The sequence below is a fragment of the Apis cerana genome, linkage group LG3 (assembly GCF_029169275.1).
Source record: "Apis cerana isolate GH-2021 linkage group LG3, AcerK_1.0, whole genome shotgun sequence".
NCBI classification, from domain to species: domain Eukaryota; kingdom Metazoa; phylum Arthropoda; class Insecta; order Hymenoptera; family Apidae; genus Apis; species Apis cerana.
This window is the reverse complement of record NC_083854.1, coordinates 9,845,473-9,863,672: the sequence shown is the minus strand read 5'-3', so window position 1 is coordinate 9,863,672 and position 18,200 is coordinate 9,845,473. Positions and strand designations below refer to the sequence as shown.

General features: G+C 39.9%; 1 protein-coding gene across 2 annotated transcripts in view; it reads left to right on the top strand.

The window, feature by feature from the left end:
* Window positions 1-18,200, top strand: part of LOC107998182 (telomerase-binding protein EST1A) — a 124,282-nt gene that overhangs the window by 60,666 nt on the left and 45,416 nt on the right. The window lies entirely within an intron of this gene.

Below are 18,200 nucleotides of genomic sequence, written 5' to 3'. Positions count from 1 at the left end.
GGGGGTAAGTGATTGGTTTCGACGCGTTTAGGAAGCGAATAAAACGTGGGATCATGGATCAACGCGACGAGAGATTTTTCTTGACGATAAAAGTCTCTCCTTTTTTTTTCGACGAACTCGGTTGATACTGGACTCATTGAGTGCATTTCGATAATTTTATGCAATTCTTGCGACCCTCGGATTTGTAATCGAGGAGCGATAATTTTAGTTAATCCTTTCTAATTTGCGTGGCCTATGGGAGGGGGAGGGAGAGGCGGAACGTATCGGGGTGAACGAAGAACGTTGAAAGAAGGAATAGGCGTAATTGCTAAAAATTATTGGCCGTAAGAATTTATAGGGGGAATGGGAATATATTTTATGCGAGAAAAAATAATGGGACATGGAAAAATGATCGAGGCAGTTGCGAAAAATTATCGGTTGTGCAATAATAAACCTCGCGTCGGGAAATTTGAAAAATGTTAACGGCAGGTACAAAAGTAGAGAAGGACCCCGAGGCGATTTATTATGAAGAAATTATTAGCCGTTTAATAAATTGGAAATACGTGTGTGGAACGTATACATATACTCGCCTCGTTGTGCCGTCACACCTGCTCCTTCCTTTCAACATTCAAGAAATATTAATTCCAAATTCTCTTCCATTATAAATAAATATGTTAGGTCAACACAGTAATGACTACCATTACCATTGTACTGTATTTTCTATTATTATCTCTCCATTCGCAATTTCCGCGGAGAAAAATATTGGACAACCTGTTCGGTGACATTGATTATAGTCGGTCAACCATCTCGCGGAATTGAACGGCAATGTTATTAAACGGTCTTCGTCGTAAATCACGCGTGTCGTTGGATAATTACGCATCTGCCCTCTTAACACTGGGATAAAATCGGCGATTTTCATCGCGAGAAAAACTCCTTTCGTCGCCGTGTGCCAGCTTGTGCGTGCGAATTTTCCGCGAGATTGTCCCCGCCTCGTTTGCCTTTCATCCTTGAAGCTGGATCTCCAGGTTTCCGGATCCAGAATCATAAATCACGCGTTTTACGACGCGTGTAACGTTTCATAATGCGTTGCCGGTATTTGTGATACGTGATCGTCGTAGAATTTTTCTCGACAATATTGCGGGAATCCTCGGTGAATAGCAGTCGATCTTGTCGTCGAGCAGAGGTCTCTACTTTACTTTATTCCGATGTAACGCCGCGAATGTATTGAAATTTTTTGGAAAATAGGACAGCTATCGAGAAGTCTGATTTTAATTTTAATGTGTAACCACGAGCGTGTCGATACCTTTCATCGTCGTTTCAATCTTTTATTTGATTGGATTTGGTATTGCTTATCCATGGTTAATAGTCTAGTATATACAAATATATTATATATACTATATAATGAATTTGGAATAATGAATTGAATACTATATTACTTATTCATCGTTGACGATCTAATATATTGTTAGTTGATAATATAGTATATATAGTGGATTTGATAAATATAGTATATAATATATAATATATATATATAGTATATATAGTATAATGGATTTGGTATTGCTTATCCATGGTTAATAATATATTATAGTATATTATAGTATATATAATACACTTATATACCTTAAAATATTTCCAATTTGACGCGATCGTAAATTTCCGCGGAGCTTTCGCGCTTTCCCCGATTTAAAAACATTATTCCTTTTTAAAAGTTTCGATTAATCCGAACTTGGCCGCTTTCAAATATTTCCATATGCATCGGGCTTTCATCGAACGAGTTCCACGCGAAAACGAATGGCGGACGGTAATTGACATGCAAAATATGAACAGGGAAAAAGAGAGACGGGGAGAGAGAGAGAGAGTTGATACCAGGTTTCATTTACCATGGCGAATTAACTCCACGCCAATTTAACCGCCGTTTAATCCATTAAATTGCGGCCGCACACGTTATTGCGTTTCGATCGAGTACACGTTTGTGCATGATCGTTGGAGAAATGAAATGGGCATTAATCGTACACCGATCATCGATAAAACACGACCAATGTTCCACCTGTCGTATTTCCGTCCACTGTCAATCTTCTCCTCTCCATCTGTTTGGCTCAAATGCAGCAAATCGCGTCGAAGAACACATTCGTCTCTCCTTTAAGATGGTTAATCGAATTAAAATTCTTTCCTGGAACAATTATCGGTTTGACAACGAAGTGGATCGACAGGATGTAGAAGAGAAACCCTTCGGATTGAACGGAGATTAGACTATCCTTGCGTACAGGAATTATGTATATTTCCAATCAGAACTTTATTCGTTTGATACAGAATACGCGGAACACGCGTTTCGAGGGAAGGATAGATAACGCATAATAGTGGGAAGATTGGATTTCTCATGGCGATTTTTATAATTGCTCGATATTATTTCAAGCGAGAAGAACCGAGTTATGCTTTATTCATTCGTAATGAAATTACGGGATAATTGGGATTAATTAGAGGATCCACCGATTGAAATCATCTTAATTAAGGAGCAAGGGGTACGAGATGTTTAAGAAAAACATTGTCTCGTTAATTATATACTTTTATTCGGAATTAAATGCCTCTTCTCATATATCTCCACGCTTTTCTCATCGTTATATTCCAATTTTATCTTCCCGATCCACTTTATACATCATAATTAATAAAAAAGGAACCAAATTTTTAATGCCAAAATATTTAAACATGATATTCTCGAACATCATTAAAATTATTCGCCTCGCACGTTGCGATACGAGATACAACATGAAATATTATATATATATATTCTTTCACCGAGTTGAGAAACACTGCGGCACTTCCCCTTCTCAATCGCCTTCCCAACCCTGTATCTTCTTTCAACCACAATCTTTTTAAACGCGCCATCAGACGGCCATTATAACCGCTATTCGAAACCCCATCGATCCTAGGATTCTAGGATTTCTAGGAATCGAAAATCGGAATAAACCGGTATACGTTGAATGGCAATGAACCTCGTCCTTTGTAACGAAACGTCACATATATTCGCGTCGAAACGAGCCAGCGAACGGTCGAGGTGGATGGATGGAAAGAAAGAGAGAGAGAGAGATAGAGATAGAGAGTAAAAGAGAGAAACAAAAAAAAGAATATTAAGAGAAATGGTCATCATCGATGAGGAGGGAAGAACGGAAGTCTGGCCGTGACGGGTAATATCTACTTTCGTCCCGTTTCACCTCTTCTCTCGCTTTTCATTTCGTGGCGAAGGATGGACGGACCGCGCCATCCCAGAGATAAGTCGTAATTCATCCGACTGGAAAAAAAGGAAAAGAAAAAATAATCATCGTAAGACGTAGAACTCAAAACGTAAATCCACCTCCCCTCTGCTCTCTTCAGCTGGACTCAACGCGTAGGGAGTCCCTCGTCCAATGGGATTAAACGATTCTGGCTTCGTTTCGTTCACTTTTATCGCGGTAAATCTGGGCGAACGTCTCAATAACGACCTGTCTGATCGTTGCTCCCCGAGGAATTTTTGTTATTCCTTCGCCCCCTCAATACGCGGAGACTCGAGAGTGGTTTATCGGGAAAATTATCGGAGGAATTCGATCTTAAAAATTTGCCACGTTCGTTCTCTGTTTGTTTCGTTGGAAATTCGGAACGCGGAAGCAATTTTAATTTGGCGAGGATGGGGCAAGGATAGAGTCACGGTTGGCCGTGAGAGGGAAACGGTCGCGAACCACGAACAGCTGGCTGAAGACACAAAGGAATTCGACGAACGTCGCGGCCGAGTAATAAGCTCGTTCTTAAGGGCCGCGCGCCAACAATAATCGGTGGCGGTGAATGGATGGAGCTATTAAGTTTATCTATCCGCGACGAGACGTTTTGCCCGGGTGGTCGATTACTTACGCACACGCGCTCTGTAAAACGCTCTCCCTCCCATTGCACGCGACCATGTTGTTTCGAAAATACTATTGTTTCCTCCAATTATTATTATTGTTATTGTATCGAGCAATTTTTATGTTTTTATCGTTATAGAATTTAAACTTCACTTCATAATTGGTATCTATTTTTCTTCGATACTTCGAACTCTGTTTTGTGAACAGACACGTATAATCAAGTTCATATTCATTCAGCTAAACCCGTACATTTTTATTTTTATTATTTATTACAAATTTTTTTTCCCGTTATTATTATTATTATTATTATTATTATATCAAGTAATTTAATGTTGTTTTGTAAACAGATACGCGCAATCACGTATAATCAAATTCATTTATTGTTTTCACTGCCCAGTCAACGTTTATATTTTTATCTATTTATTACCTACGAAATTATTTATTTATTACACAATTTTTTTTCCCGTTATTATTATTATTACATCAAGCAGTTTTTATTGTTACAAAATTTAAAGTTCACTGAAATTTTATTTGTAATTTTATTATTCAATGTTGCTAGCAATACCACTGCTTCATAATTGGTATCTATTTTTCTTCGATACCTCGAATTCTGTTTTGTGAACAGATACGTATAATCAAGTTCATATTCATTCAGCTAAACCCGTACATTTTTATTTATTTTATTTATTTTCACTGCCCGGTAGACATTTATATTTTTATCTATTTATTACCTACGAAATTATCTATTATTTTTACTATTTTATTATTATTACATCAAGCAGTTTTTATTGTTACAAAATTTAAAGTTCACTGAAATTTTATTTGTAATTTTATTATTCAATGTTGCTAGCAATACCACTGTTTCATAATTGGTATTTATTTTTCTTCGATATCTCGAATTCTGTTTTGTGAACAGACACGTATAATCAAGTTCATATTCATTCGGCTAAACCCGTACATTTTTATTTATTGTTTTCACTGGCCGGTCGACGTTTACATTTTTATCTATTTATTAGCTACGAACGAAGAAAACGCGGTGGAGATGGATCGCGCGACTCGTGGGAATTCGATTACGTTCGAAAGGATGTAATGGGACGAAATAACGCGGAGGACTCCCACGAAGGGACGAGAAAAAGGGCGAGACGCCCCTCTTCCACTCTCTCTCTCCCACCCCCTCTCACACCAGTCCTCCTCCTTTTTTTTACCCGCAATGCGGCTCTCCGCCGAGACATTCCACCCCGTCCTGGAATTTTCTGCACGAGCGAGGACCGTGATGACTGACTCTACGTGACCGGGGTGGGGAGGGAGAAGTATCTCGCGGAACACGATCCGTGATTCGTTCGATCGTTGCACGAGGAGCGAGGATAAATCGAATATATATATATATATATATACGTGGAAGAAGGATGTATGTATGTGAAAGGAGGAGGACGAGGCGACATTGTTGACGAGAGAGATGATCGTCGACCGCATCTACGCCGCCGTTGGATCGCGATAACCGCGATAGGGCAAGACATTGTTTCAATTGTTGGACTTTTTCCTTTCCTCTTTTTGCGGGTCGACCGCATCGCGACGCGCTCGTCGGTATTTCGTTTTTCCGGATCCCTTTGCTTCACGACGTTTCGTTTCGTTCCGTTCCGATTGATATTGTTTTCGCGCGTGACATCGCCACCAACCGTTTCTTCCCTCGGCCAAAGAGAGAAGAAACGTTTGTTCCTCGACTCGACGAAGAGGAACGTCTTTCCCAGTTTTCGAATATCCATCTCCTTTTTCCAACGCGATGATATCTGGATCCAGGATTTCGATCGAACTTTCGAAGAATGAACATCTGATTGCGTTGCGTGTGTTAAGTTTGAAATTTTTAAAGGAATAGTATTCCGATATTATTCAAAGTGTCCTTTTCAATTAACTTAATGGATGAATGTACACAGGGATATTTTTAAATCGGACGATAGAAAGATGACTCTCGTCAGATATCATTTAACGCGTTGTAATCTCGATCAGCCGAGATTTGACCGTAATCCGTAAAGACAAAACGGCTTATTTCTATCTTACGATTTGCTCCAATTACCTTATCTATATTAACAGCGTTGGCAAGATGGCTCCTCGTTAGGATTAATGAAACTTGTATCCAGAATTTTGCACAACTCGACGGAAAATCAACGCGATACATCAATGTCAGATGGAAATTACAATTAATCTTTTTCATTAAAACGCACGTCCCGATTCCACTCTTCCTTTCCTTCCTTCCTTTTTCCCCCATCGTCGTTCCATTCACCCTATAATCGAATTACGAGATGTGTTATTAGCATATCGGTGTAATATATCGTAGTTGATCGTCGGCCGAATTTTTTAAAACCTTCAGACGACATCATTGTCAGGATCACCATACCTCATCCCCGTTGTAAAATGTAAGTTTATTCCCTAATAAGAATCAATTCGCATATGAATAACGCGCTCTCGTCAACCGGAGATCCAACTAGAAATCTAGATCCAACACAAATGGGGGTCTAAGAATTCAACACTTGATTCTATCGAAAGATAAGCTCGTGCAAAGTACAGCCGAATCTCTCTACGACGCACAAAGGGAGGAGAAACACGAAAAGATCGAATCGAATGAACGATCTCGGGTTCCGAATCGCGCTGGCCAAGGGCAACGGGATGGAGTGGAGGCTTGCATGAATATGCATGAGTCGGTTCATAACATTACCCCGCCATACGTCAATGGCGGAGAGAAAGAGAGAGAGAGACCGCCAATTTATCCACTTCTCCCTTTCTCGCCTCTCTCTCAACCTGACGAGCCTGCGTTTACATTTATTTACATAAGCGTTCATTTAAGCCACGTGGATGCATCTTGGACCCGGCATCCCTCACTTTCGAATATATATTTTATTTTTTTTTATCATCCTCGAAAAAGAAAATCCTCGATCGTTCTTTGATCGCCCTGTGTGGATCCCATAAGACTTGCGATCGTTGCTTTTGTTTATTCACGAAGGATTACAGATTTGGAGGGAGGATGATTTGGAATTGGTTTAATACATTATTATTCCGGTTATTGTTATTACGAGAATTGGATTCGAACCATATTTATTTACGATGATCGATTTTTGTTTAGAATATCGCTTCCTAAGTTCATTATAATCTTATTGGAATAATACAGTGTCGAATAGCTAGATTTTCTTATCTCAAATTGGATGACTGCATCTTCGGGGTTAGTTCGAGTTTGAGTTCGTGGAAATAATAGGAATATTATTTTCAAAGTTTTTGAGTTTCGTAAGGATAGAACGTGATAATGATTCGAGCGAAGATGAGTTTGATTTTTTATTATTGAAAATGACGAAATTAAAATTCCGTTCGTAAAGAAATTGAGGGAATTATTCAAGAAATATATAAAATTCAATGAATTCTCTTTTTTTATACGTGAAGATACACAAAATATTAAAATATAAAAGTTTAAAAAAATACATGTTAATTTGTTAGCCATAAGAGTTCAAAAGACGTCAATTATTCCTGTCACAAATTATTTCGAATAATCCAATCTTTTTAAAAAATTTCGAGAACAAATTCTCTACGTGATACATTTGTGACTCGAAACTCGGAAACGAACCGTTGTCAACAAGAAAGAATTCTCAACAACAGTGATGTTTCGCGTGGATTCTCGTGATGATTATTCGTTTCATCCACGCCGCCTCTGGAACAGAGCACGCGTGAATATCGCGCGCCGAATCAAACGTCAGGGAATATCATGGCTACATAATGGATGGAATAATGAATCGGAGGAGGAGTGGAACTCCTGGCTGCACAAACATATTTATGCGAGTTGAAAGCGGTACGAAATTACAATGGGATATAACGAAATTCCTCGGGGAAGGAAAAATCGAAACGGTGAAAACGCGTGGCCAAGTGGGCAGGCTAGAATTTATCTTGGAAAAAGCAAACACAGCTTCCAGTGGAATATACTATTCATGCCCAGACACCCGTCACCACTTCTCGATCCTCTCTCCTTTGTCCGTCCTCCGTAATGCAAACGGAGCATCGGCCATCCGTCGGCCATCGAGGCGCGTGGTCCCCCCTCGCGAGGTATTCTCCAAATACCCATAGGCATTCCAAAGATGCAAGGCATCTCGAATAACTAAGTTTCCATCCCGATCCTCGCTTCCTTTATTCGCCCGGAATTCTGCTTTTATCTTCCGAGAAAGCGATCACGGAGCGGCGGAGGAGGGGGAGGATCGGAGGAGCGAAAGATATTCGAGTGGATTTTACGGCCGCTTCGGGGCAAAGGCGATATTTCACGCCTCTGAAACGCGGAAACTCCGGTAAAGGGAATCATCCACGGACGGGAGCATCCCTCGAGGGGCGAGAGATTAGTATCGGTCCAAGGTTTTGAGCTCTGAAATTCGTTTTCTGCCCGAGTGTTGTACGATCAATTTTGTACGAGCTAAAGCGAGAAACTGTCGAAATTGTAAAATTAATCTGAAAAGATATTAAAAAATTTTTGAAATTCTTTTTCTAGCCGAGTTTTTGATAAATTTTAAACAAGCGAGAAATTGTCGAAATTGTAAAATTAAGGCAATCTGAAAAGACATTAGAAAATTTCGTTGAAATTCTTAGATCAATTTTGTACGAGCTAAAGCGAGAAACTGTCGAAATTGTGAAATTAACGCGATGTGAAAAGATATTAGAAAATTTCGTTGAAATTCTTAGATCAATTTTGTACGAGCTAAAGCGAGAAACTGTCGAAATTGTGAAATTAACGCGATGTGAAAAGATATTAGAAAATTTCGTTGAAATTCTTAGATCAATTTTGTACGAGCTAAAGCGAGAAACTGTCGAAATTGTAAAATTAATCTGAAAAGATATTAAAAAATTTTTGAAATTCTTTTTAGCCGAATATTTAATAAATTTTGAACAAGCAAGAAATTGTGAAATTAACGCGATCTGAAAAGATATTAGAAAATTTCGTTGAAATTCTTTTCTGGCCGAGTTTTCGATAGACTTGGAACAAGCAAGAAATTGTCGAAATTGTGAAATTGTGAAAAAGGCGATTTGAAAAGACATTAGAAAATTTCGTTGAAATTCTTTTTCTGGCTGAGTATTCGATCGATTTTGCATGAGCAAGAAACTGTCGAAATTGTGAAATTAAGGCAATCTGAAAATTTCGTTGAAATTCGTTTTCTGATCGAGTATTCGATCGATTTTGCATGAGCAAGAAACTGTGGAAAATTTCTTTATTCGACCGAATTTTCTTCGATCTTGTGTATCGCAACGCTTGATGACGATCCATCGAGAATAACAATCTCGTTATTTTCTTTTTAATCGCATTGTTCCTCTTCTAACGAACGATCTGCGTAGAAATGTCAAACCTTCTCTTTCCTTATCCGTAAGACACGCGTCTGCGTGAAAGATTCCGAGTCAACAGCCTACGAATCAAACCCTATTTTGTTACCGGCAGGGAATAACTCGATTTCCCTCGTGTTTTTATCTCAATTTCCACGCGCCGCGACGAAAGAGGGAGAAAGAGAGAAAAGGAAAAAAGAAACCACGAAAGAGCGAAGAAGAACTCCGTCGAAGGTGCAGAAGCAGTCGAGGAGGAATCCCATTAAAAACGCATCGCCACTTTCAACTAGGTTTTGCTTCGTTGTCTTTAATTTTGTTTTTGGAGAAAAATGTCTCCCAACGCGAAAGAGAATCGAGCAGTTTGAAATAATCGAAATTTCGAATTGGCGATCGATAATTTCGACGAAGATAAATCTCGTCAAATTTCGAGAAAACGTTTAAAGACGCGAGAAAGAGGGACGAGTTTAGTTTGTCCGTCGTCGGAAGCGCGCCGAGGCGAGTCGACGGGCCGACTTGTTGTTTAGTTCCACGTAATATTCACGGTCATTACTACGTATCGAAGTATCATTTCCAGCCGTATGATTATAGGAAGCTCGAGCCTTCCTGCCTCCGCGCCGTATTAAAAGAGGAAAATTACGAGAGAGAGAGAGAGAGAGAGAGATGGGGCCGAGGAAAAGGGATGACACGGTGATGGTCGGGAAGCGGAGGATGAGCTCGCGTGGTTTGATGCCGTTGCAAAATCGTTTCCTTTTCCCTCCTCCCTCTCTTTTTTTTACTCTCCCTTTCCCCCCTCCCCATCTGACGTTAAACGCGCCTCGGGTGTATAATTAAAGTCAAAATAAGATTGTTGGCCGAGACGAGAGCATCCTGATTTTTCTCCCTCCCGTGTGATAGATGTTTCTTCCGTAATACGCGCGACTCCCATGTTAATTTCTTGTCTGATAAACTGTAAAACTTTTTCGACTGTATCTTCCCGAAAAACAAAACCAGAAGAAAATAGAAACAAAATAGAAGGAAGACCTTTCTGGAAGAAATAATGTCCTCGATTCGTTTCATCCGTACTTCAATATCCAACAAACTCCCTCTTCGTCTAATCTTATCTTCTTTTTTTGCTCTATCTAACGAAATAAAAGTATAGTGTTCTCGAGAAGAAGAAAAAGAAGAAGCGTCCTTGACCGGCTAATTTATTTCGTCCGTATCGTCATCGATAAATTCGATAAAAAGGAAAGGAAAGGAAAGAAAACCTAAACAGATCCAGCTCCGCGATTCCTCCTCAACCTAGGAAGATCATCAACGTAAACAAGATTTCAAGGAACTCGTTAGAGAGAAGAGAGCGGCCACGTACGCGGCTCGGTTACCCGGCGACCTTAGATCCACGTAAATTACGTATCCGCGACACGAAGATAGTCCCGGCCAGGTTATCCCGCGTCACGAGGGATAAAAAACCTGGCCTCGTACAAAGATGACGCGGAGGATATGATAAGATGTGGCTTCTTCAACCGCCTCCCTTTCTCTCCCCCTCCCCATTTTTCTCCCTGCCCCTCTTCTAATCCCAACCGATCTTTCGAGGCTCGTGGACAGGACGGAATCATGTCAGCGACCTCGCAAGGCCTCCCCAAGGTCGTACGTTGAGCTCTCTCGATGCCTGCCAGTGGGAGCTATTCAACTACCACTATCGCAGCTACCACAGTTCGCGCCATCGCTATCCTCGCTCTGCCACTCCGATCTGCCGACTTCGTGACTAATTTGCAGACGAATAAATCCCCCTCCCCTACTCTCTTATCCTCCCTTCTTCCTTTCCTCTTCTTCGCCACTGTTCTTGTTCCTGCATCTTCCTTCTCTTCTTCTTCTTGTTCTTCTTCTTCTTGTTCTTCTTCTTCTTCTTGTTCTTGCGAAGTTGTGCACGAACAGGGTAGATGTACGCCGTTGATCGAAAGTTAGGGATGTTAGTTCGGTTTAAACAGCAGATTATAGCGGTATGATAACGTCGCTTGTTTCTCCCGTGTTTACCTTGATAAAGGTTTATTATGTTGCTTCGATCTTAGATACCATCAATGCTACATTGTGCGAGAAATATATCGGGATGCAGCGAGAGCTTGGAACGGATATATTTAATTCGATTTCAAGTTTGTTGTTAATTTTTAGATCGAATTGATTGAGATTAAGATTAAGAAAGGGCCGTTTAAAATCGAAACGGACAACTTTCCAGATTCTATATTTCTCTTCCCGGATCGAGATCGGGAAGCGGGGAGGGAACGAGTTTCCAAGAAAAATCTGTGTAAACTCGTTGAAAGATCGTTAAAATTATACGTAAGTACTTACGTGTGTCGATAAATTGCTTATACTGGAAAAAAAAAAAAAAAGAAAAGAAAAAGAAAAAGAAGAAACGCTATCGAAATAGCATAAAGAACCGACATCTTTACCGATCGGTCACGAACGCTCAGTCACGTGACCCGATCTCGCACGACTGTTCACGAACCGTTGGACAGCGGTTTCGTTCGATTAGCGGTAGCGTCGAGGACACGTAACTTCTCGTGTGTCCCCGAGGGTTATCGACACACGTTCCCAATCGTTTCTCGCGGAATTTATCAGTGCTCCTGAGCCTGGTCGCTGCCGGCGCTGTGGATATCGTAATCGGATATCCAGCTAGTTGGCTGGCGCCATTTTATTAAATCGTCCGCGCGCCATTCCCCGGCCAAACCAGTTTACGATAACTTAACTCGCGTACACGGCGGGCACAACGACCGCCTCTCTCGCCTCTTCCTCGTCCGTCTCTCTCACTCCGCGTTTCCCTCTTTCTTCCTTCCTTTCTTTCTATCTATCTTCTTTCCATCTATCTATCTATCTATCTATCAGAGGGGACTACGTTCGAGTAGTCGCCGCTATCCACTGGGGTGAAGAAAGGGGGGAAAAAAGCGAAAAAAGAAAAGATTACGCCAAGGACGCTTCGCGTTGTACGCATCGCGGAGCCTTATGGTACGTTCACACGGGGCGTCTCGAAACATCTCGAGGCGAGGTGACTTGGCGCCAGGCGCCTACGGCCGACGACCAGCTTCTTTGCGTGCCACCATAGCTCCTCCTGTTTCATCCTCCGATTGATGCCCTCTCGTTACGTCGCTCGCCAGCTCAGGCAGACGGTGAAATCATCAATTTTCATAAATCAGGGGAAGTTGATTCGTTCATCGTTTTTGGTGGTTTGGTTCTTTTTCCTTGGATATACTCTATTGAAATTAGTTTTTCGTTGCTAATGCTAATTTTCTCTTAAAATTTGTCCCTACCTCGGAATCCTCCCTTGGAAACAATCACGAGTTATTGCCAAGAGGGATAAGCGCGCGAGATTTATGCGCATCACGTGTCACGTATAAAATTCACCGACGTCCAATTATTCTCAGCATCGAGATGGACGCGTATCCATCTCGAGAGGATCGTAGACGATCGCATGAGTGAAATCGCGTCGTTCCTTCTCGACGTTCCGCTCGATCAATCCGCGCTCGCAACATTGTACATCTTCTGTCACGGTTCCAAGATGGACACGATAAATATCCACCGCAGTGATTCCGTACTCCCATTCTCCCCTCCTTTTATTCCCATTCTCCTCGATGATCGATATTTCCTGGAATATATCGCGACGAAAAAATATACGAGTAAAAAAAAATACGATCACGCGATCGCCGTGCACCCCGCAACAGGAAGGCAAAATATCTTTCTCGAAACCACAAATCCAATCGAGCTCGGAGCGAGATTTGCAAATTTTTAAATTTACGCTTCAACAGATCTTGTATAAAACTTATTTCCAAATTTTCTATCAAAATCGTCATTTTCCATTTTCTGCCGTTTTGGGCCGCAATTTACATTCAATCGCGTTTCGTTGGGATCGTAGAGTGGTCCTTTCTTTTTAATAATTATCATTATCTCTCTCTCTCTCTCTCTCTGTTGCATTCGAGGGACGAGCGTTAAATCATAAATCCAGCAAACTAGCTGGTCCGCGAATGTAAAGCCCTGTTCACACCTATGTGTAACACAGGGCATACGATGAATCTCGTCACGGCCTTCGTCGGATTTTCACGCACGAACGACCCTTACCGATCGCTGTCACGGCTCTGTCCCTCCGCTCTCTTATGTCCTCGAATCAACAGGCATGATTTATTCGATGAATCCCTCTCGTTCTCGTTCTCGTTGTCAGAGTGTAAGAGCGGTGTTAACCTTGTGTGATTTTATTAGCTGTGGATCTTGTTCTTTTTTTTTTCTTTTTTTTTTCTTTTTTGAAAGAGATTAGCTTCGATAAAATTGCGGGGTAGTAGACGATTAATTTTATATTTTTCCAGAAGAATGATTGTTTTAATTTTTTTCAATTTTTCGATATCCTTGTGTGCCTTGTTTCGTAAAAAGATGCTTTGTTAATTAGATAAGGGATTTCTAGAATGTTGCAGTGATCCTAAGCTCATAAATGTTATGTGAATATATTTTTGTGTGAAATTTTTTTATAAATTTTTTTAATAATTTTTTTATGATTGTTACGAAGGATTAATGAATATATTTTATATAAAAAGAAAAGTCTATTGATAGAGAACGTATATTTTATTATGATAAAATTACTTTGTGATAAATCGCTTTGTCGTAACAAAGAGATATATATATATATATATATATACAATACGATAAAGTTTGTATACAATACCAAAGGCGAAATTATATTCTGTGACACGGTATTATTCGCCAATTTGTTTATAAACTCGATATTAATCCTATCGTTCTATTCTTAACTCGATGAATAACACTCAGTCTTGCGAGATACCTCGTGCGTGCTGGTTCTCGCGAAATAACTTGTCTATTTTGTGATATAATATCGCATAAATGATATTATAACGAAATATCTTTTCTTCGGTGTTGTAATAAACGATATTGTATCGTTCGTGGCATTGCATAACGATATTGTGTCGCGGAATATTTCGTTCATTGTGTAAATAATATTGTGTCGCGGAATATCTCGTTTGTGGCGTTGTACAAAGAATATTGTGACGCGAAACATTTCATCCGCAGCATTGCACAAAGGATATTGTTTCGCGAAATGTCTCATTTGTGGCATAACGATATTATGTCGCGGAATATCTCGTCTGTGGCGTTGTACAAAGGATATTGTGTCGCGAAATATCTCATCTGTGCACGGACGATATTATATCGTAGATTATTTCATCCATTGGCGTTGCACGAACAATATTATAACACGAAATATCTCATTTGTGGCATAACGATATTATGTCGAATATTTCGACATTGCGTTGCATAAAAAATATTGTATCTCAAAATATTTTGTCTGTGGCGTTGCACAAAGGATATTGTTTCACGAAATATCTCATTTGTGGCATAACGATATTATGTCCAATATTTTATCCATTGCGTTGCATATATCGAATATTTCATCCATCGCGTTGCATAAAAAATATTGTATCTCAAAATATTTTGTCTGTGGCGTGTACAAACGATATTGCATCGTGAAATATTTCGTCCATTGCATTGCATAAAGAATATCGTATCTCAAAATATTTCGTTGTACAAAGGATATTGTGTCGTGAAATATTTCGTCCATTGCATTGCATAAAGAATATTGTATCTCATTTGTGGCATAACGATATTATGTCGAATATTTCGTCCATTGTGTTGCATAAAGAATATTGTTTCGCGAAATATCTCATTTGTGGTTTTGCACGAATGATATGTCGAATATTTCATCCATTGCGTTGCATAAAAAATATTGTATCTCAAAATATTTTGTCTGTGGAGTGTATAAAGGATATTGCGTCGTGAAATATTTCGTCCATTGCATTGCATAAAGAATATTGTATCTCGAAATATTTCGTTGTATATTGTGTCGTGAAATATTTCGTCCATTGCATTGCATAAAAAATATTGTATCTCAAAATATATCGTCTGTGGCGTTGCACAAAGGATATTGTGTCGCGAAATATCTCATTTGTGGCATAATGATATTATGTCCAATATTTTATCCATTGCGTTGCATATATCGAATATTTCATCCATCGCGTTGCATAAAAAATATTGTATCTCAAAATATTTTGTCCGTGGCGTGTACAAACGATATTGCATCGTGAAATATTTCGTCCATTGCATTGCATAAAGAATATTGTATCTCGAAATATTTCGTTGTATAAAGGATATTGTGTCGTGAAATATTTCGTCCATTGCATTGCATAAAGAATATTGTATCTCATTTGTGGCATAACGATATTATGTCGAATATTTCGTCCATTGTGTTGCATAAAGAATATTGTTTCGCGAAATATCTCATTTGTGGTTTTGCACGAATGATATGTCGAATATTTCATCCATTGCGTTGCATAAAAAATATTGTATCTCAAAATATTTTGTCTGTGGAGTATACAAAGGATATTGCGTCGTGAAATATTTCGTCCATTGCATTGCATAAAGAATATTGTATCTCGAAATATTTCGTTGTACAAAGGATATTATGTCGTGAAATATTCGTCCATTGCATTGCATAAAGAATATTATATCTCAAAATATATCGTCTGTGGCGTTGCACAAAGGATATTGTGTCGCGAAATATCTCATTTGTGGCATAATGATATTATGTCCAATATTTTATCCATTGCGTTGCATATATCGAATATTTCATCCATCGCGTTGCATAAAAAATATTGTATCTCAAAATATTTTGTCCGTGGCGTGTACAAACGATATTGTGTCGTGAAATATTTCGTCCATTGCATTGCATAAAGAATATTGTATCTCAAAATATTTCGTTGTACAAAGGATATTGTGTCGTGAAATATTTCGTCCATTGCATTGCATAAAGAATATTATATCTCAAAATATATCGTCTGTGGCGTTGCACAAACGATATTGTGTCGCGAAATATCTCATTCGTGGCTTTGCACAAATGATATGTCGAATATTTCGTCCATCGCGTTGCATAAATAATATAAATAATATTATATCTCAAAATATTTCGGATATTGTTTCGCGAAAAATCTCATTTGTGGCATTGCACGAATGACATTATGTCGAATATTTCGCGTTCCATAAAGAATAACTCGTCTGTGAAACAAGCGACATTGTGGCATTGCGCAAAGAATACTGCATCACGAATAATTTCGTCCATCTCATCTCATGAACATACACATCGTTTCACGGAGTATCTCGAGTTGACAAACAATCCTTCCAATCCCATCCACCGAAGGTCCAATCTTGCGCGTTCTCCGATACGTTCTCCATCTTCCATCTGTCAATTTGACAACGGAGAAGCGGCGACGGCCGAGAAATTAAACGTCTCGCGAAAATTCATTATTGGCAGGACGACGACGGGGGCAAAATACGGCGAATCAAGCCTTCGCCGCCGCCGCCTGAATCGATGCTAATGGAATTATCCCCGCAGCTGCTGGGCTAACTCGATTCACCTCTCCCCCTCCTCCTTTTCCATTTTCACGCGGTAATCGCGTTAATATCGGGCCCCGGAGACAGAAAGGCTGACCTCGCCTCGACTTCGTTACACGGTGTTCCACGCTCCGCTTTCTCGCGTTCGTTACGAAGGAAAAAGGAGGGGGACACCCTTTTCGAGCCTCGTTGCCCTCTTGTTCCAAGCATCAATCGAATTAGCCGGCGGACCTCTGCAAACTGTTGCGACTTCCGCCACTGATACTCGCCGAGTTTTCCAGTTTTCCATTCGGGAATGGAAGGATCCCGGGGATAATGAAAGCTCTGTCTCGCGACTTAATTGCGTTGTTGTTGATCCTCGTCTCTACTCGACGAATCTCCTGATTTTTTCCCCTCAGGGATTAAGTTTCGGCAAGAGAGGTAAGGGAAAGAGGGGAGGAAATTTGGCACAATCTCTCTGGTTTTATAATCGGAAGATATATTTTCCTCGTTTCGACAGATTTTTAATTTCCAAGAAAATTGCCGATTTATTTACTTAGCTTGAGTTTGTTTCACAGTTCGCGAAATTTGTATTCATTTTACGAGCATCAAAATATCAGAAGGCAGGGATGAATCTAAAATTATGCTATTATCCTTAACACGTTCACTGCCGCGTGTTTCCAACGAAATCTTCTTCAGACCACGCTGTACTCTGCCCCCATATTTTAGTCGCTGGTGGTATAATAAGCAAGAATAATCACCCTCATTATTTGTTTCCATCATTGTTACATTCCTCTACACGAACTGTTCAAATCTTTGCCGAATAGTTACATATAACTTCTGTTAAAGTTTCTACCCTAACTCGTTCCAATGTCGAAAAGAAAAATGGAAGAGTTATTCTCTTAGTGAGTCGTATATAGCAGACAACAAATTTTTCTTCAAAGTATCCCGATCTCAGCTTTCTATGTATATAATGCTTCAAAATTTTATATTCTAAATAATATTTTTAATAAAACCATTCTTGTATTACTTTTACATTTCGGTGGGATATGTCTTTCCAAATATGCGAATATCTTTCGCAAGTACTTTTGCCGTTTTCACCCGAATGTATGAGTATTAACTCGGTTAATTCGTAATTAAATTGCGAGGCGATTAATCGTACGAACCGACGTCACCCGATAACGACGATAAATCGCCGACTGTTATCTCCTCGAGTGACAAGTGTGTACACAACAGGGGCAACAGGTACCGCGTTGTTGCGTGTCGAGAAAGGGGTGCAAAAGAAGGAAAAAAGGTTGTGGTGCAGAGAGGAATTGGAGGCAAGACGAAATATAACGAAACGTAATTCTCGCTAATGATCGTATTGGCAATTAGTAAAAGGCCTTTCTATAAATCTTCCTCACCGAGTAATTACCTTTTCCACTCCCAACCCCCAATACGCGTGGAACAAGAAGAGGAGGAGGAAGACCACACGCGGTCGGGGGACGCGGTTAAAACGCTAATTATTATCCTCGTACGCGATAAATTAAACTGCCAGACGCCATAGGAGGAATACGTTTGTACGGCGGATTCCCATTTACAAGAGGAGGGACGCGCACTCACCCTTCCCCTCTGCATTCC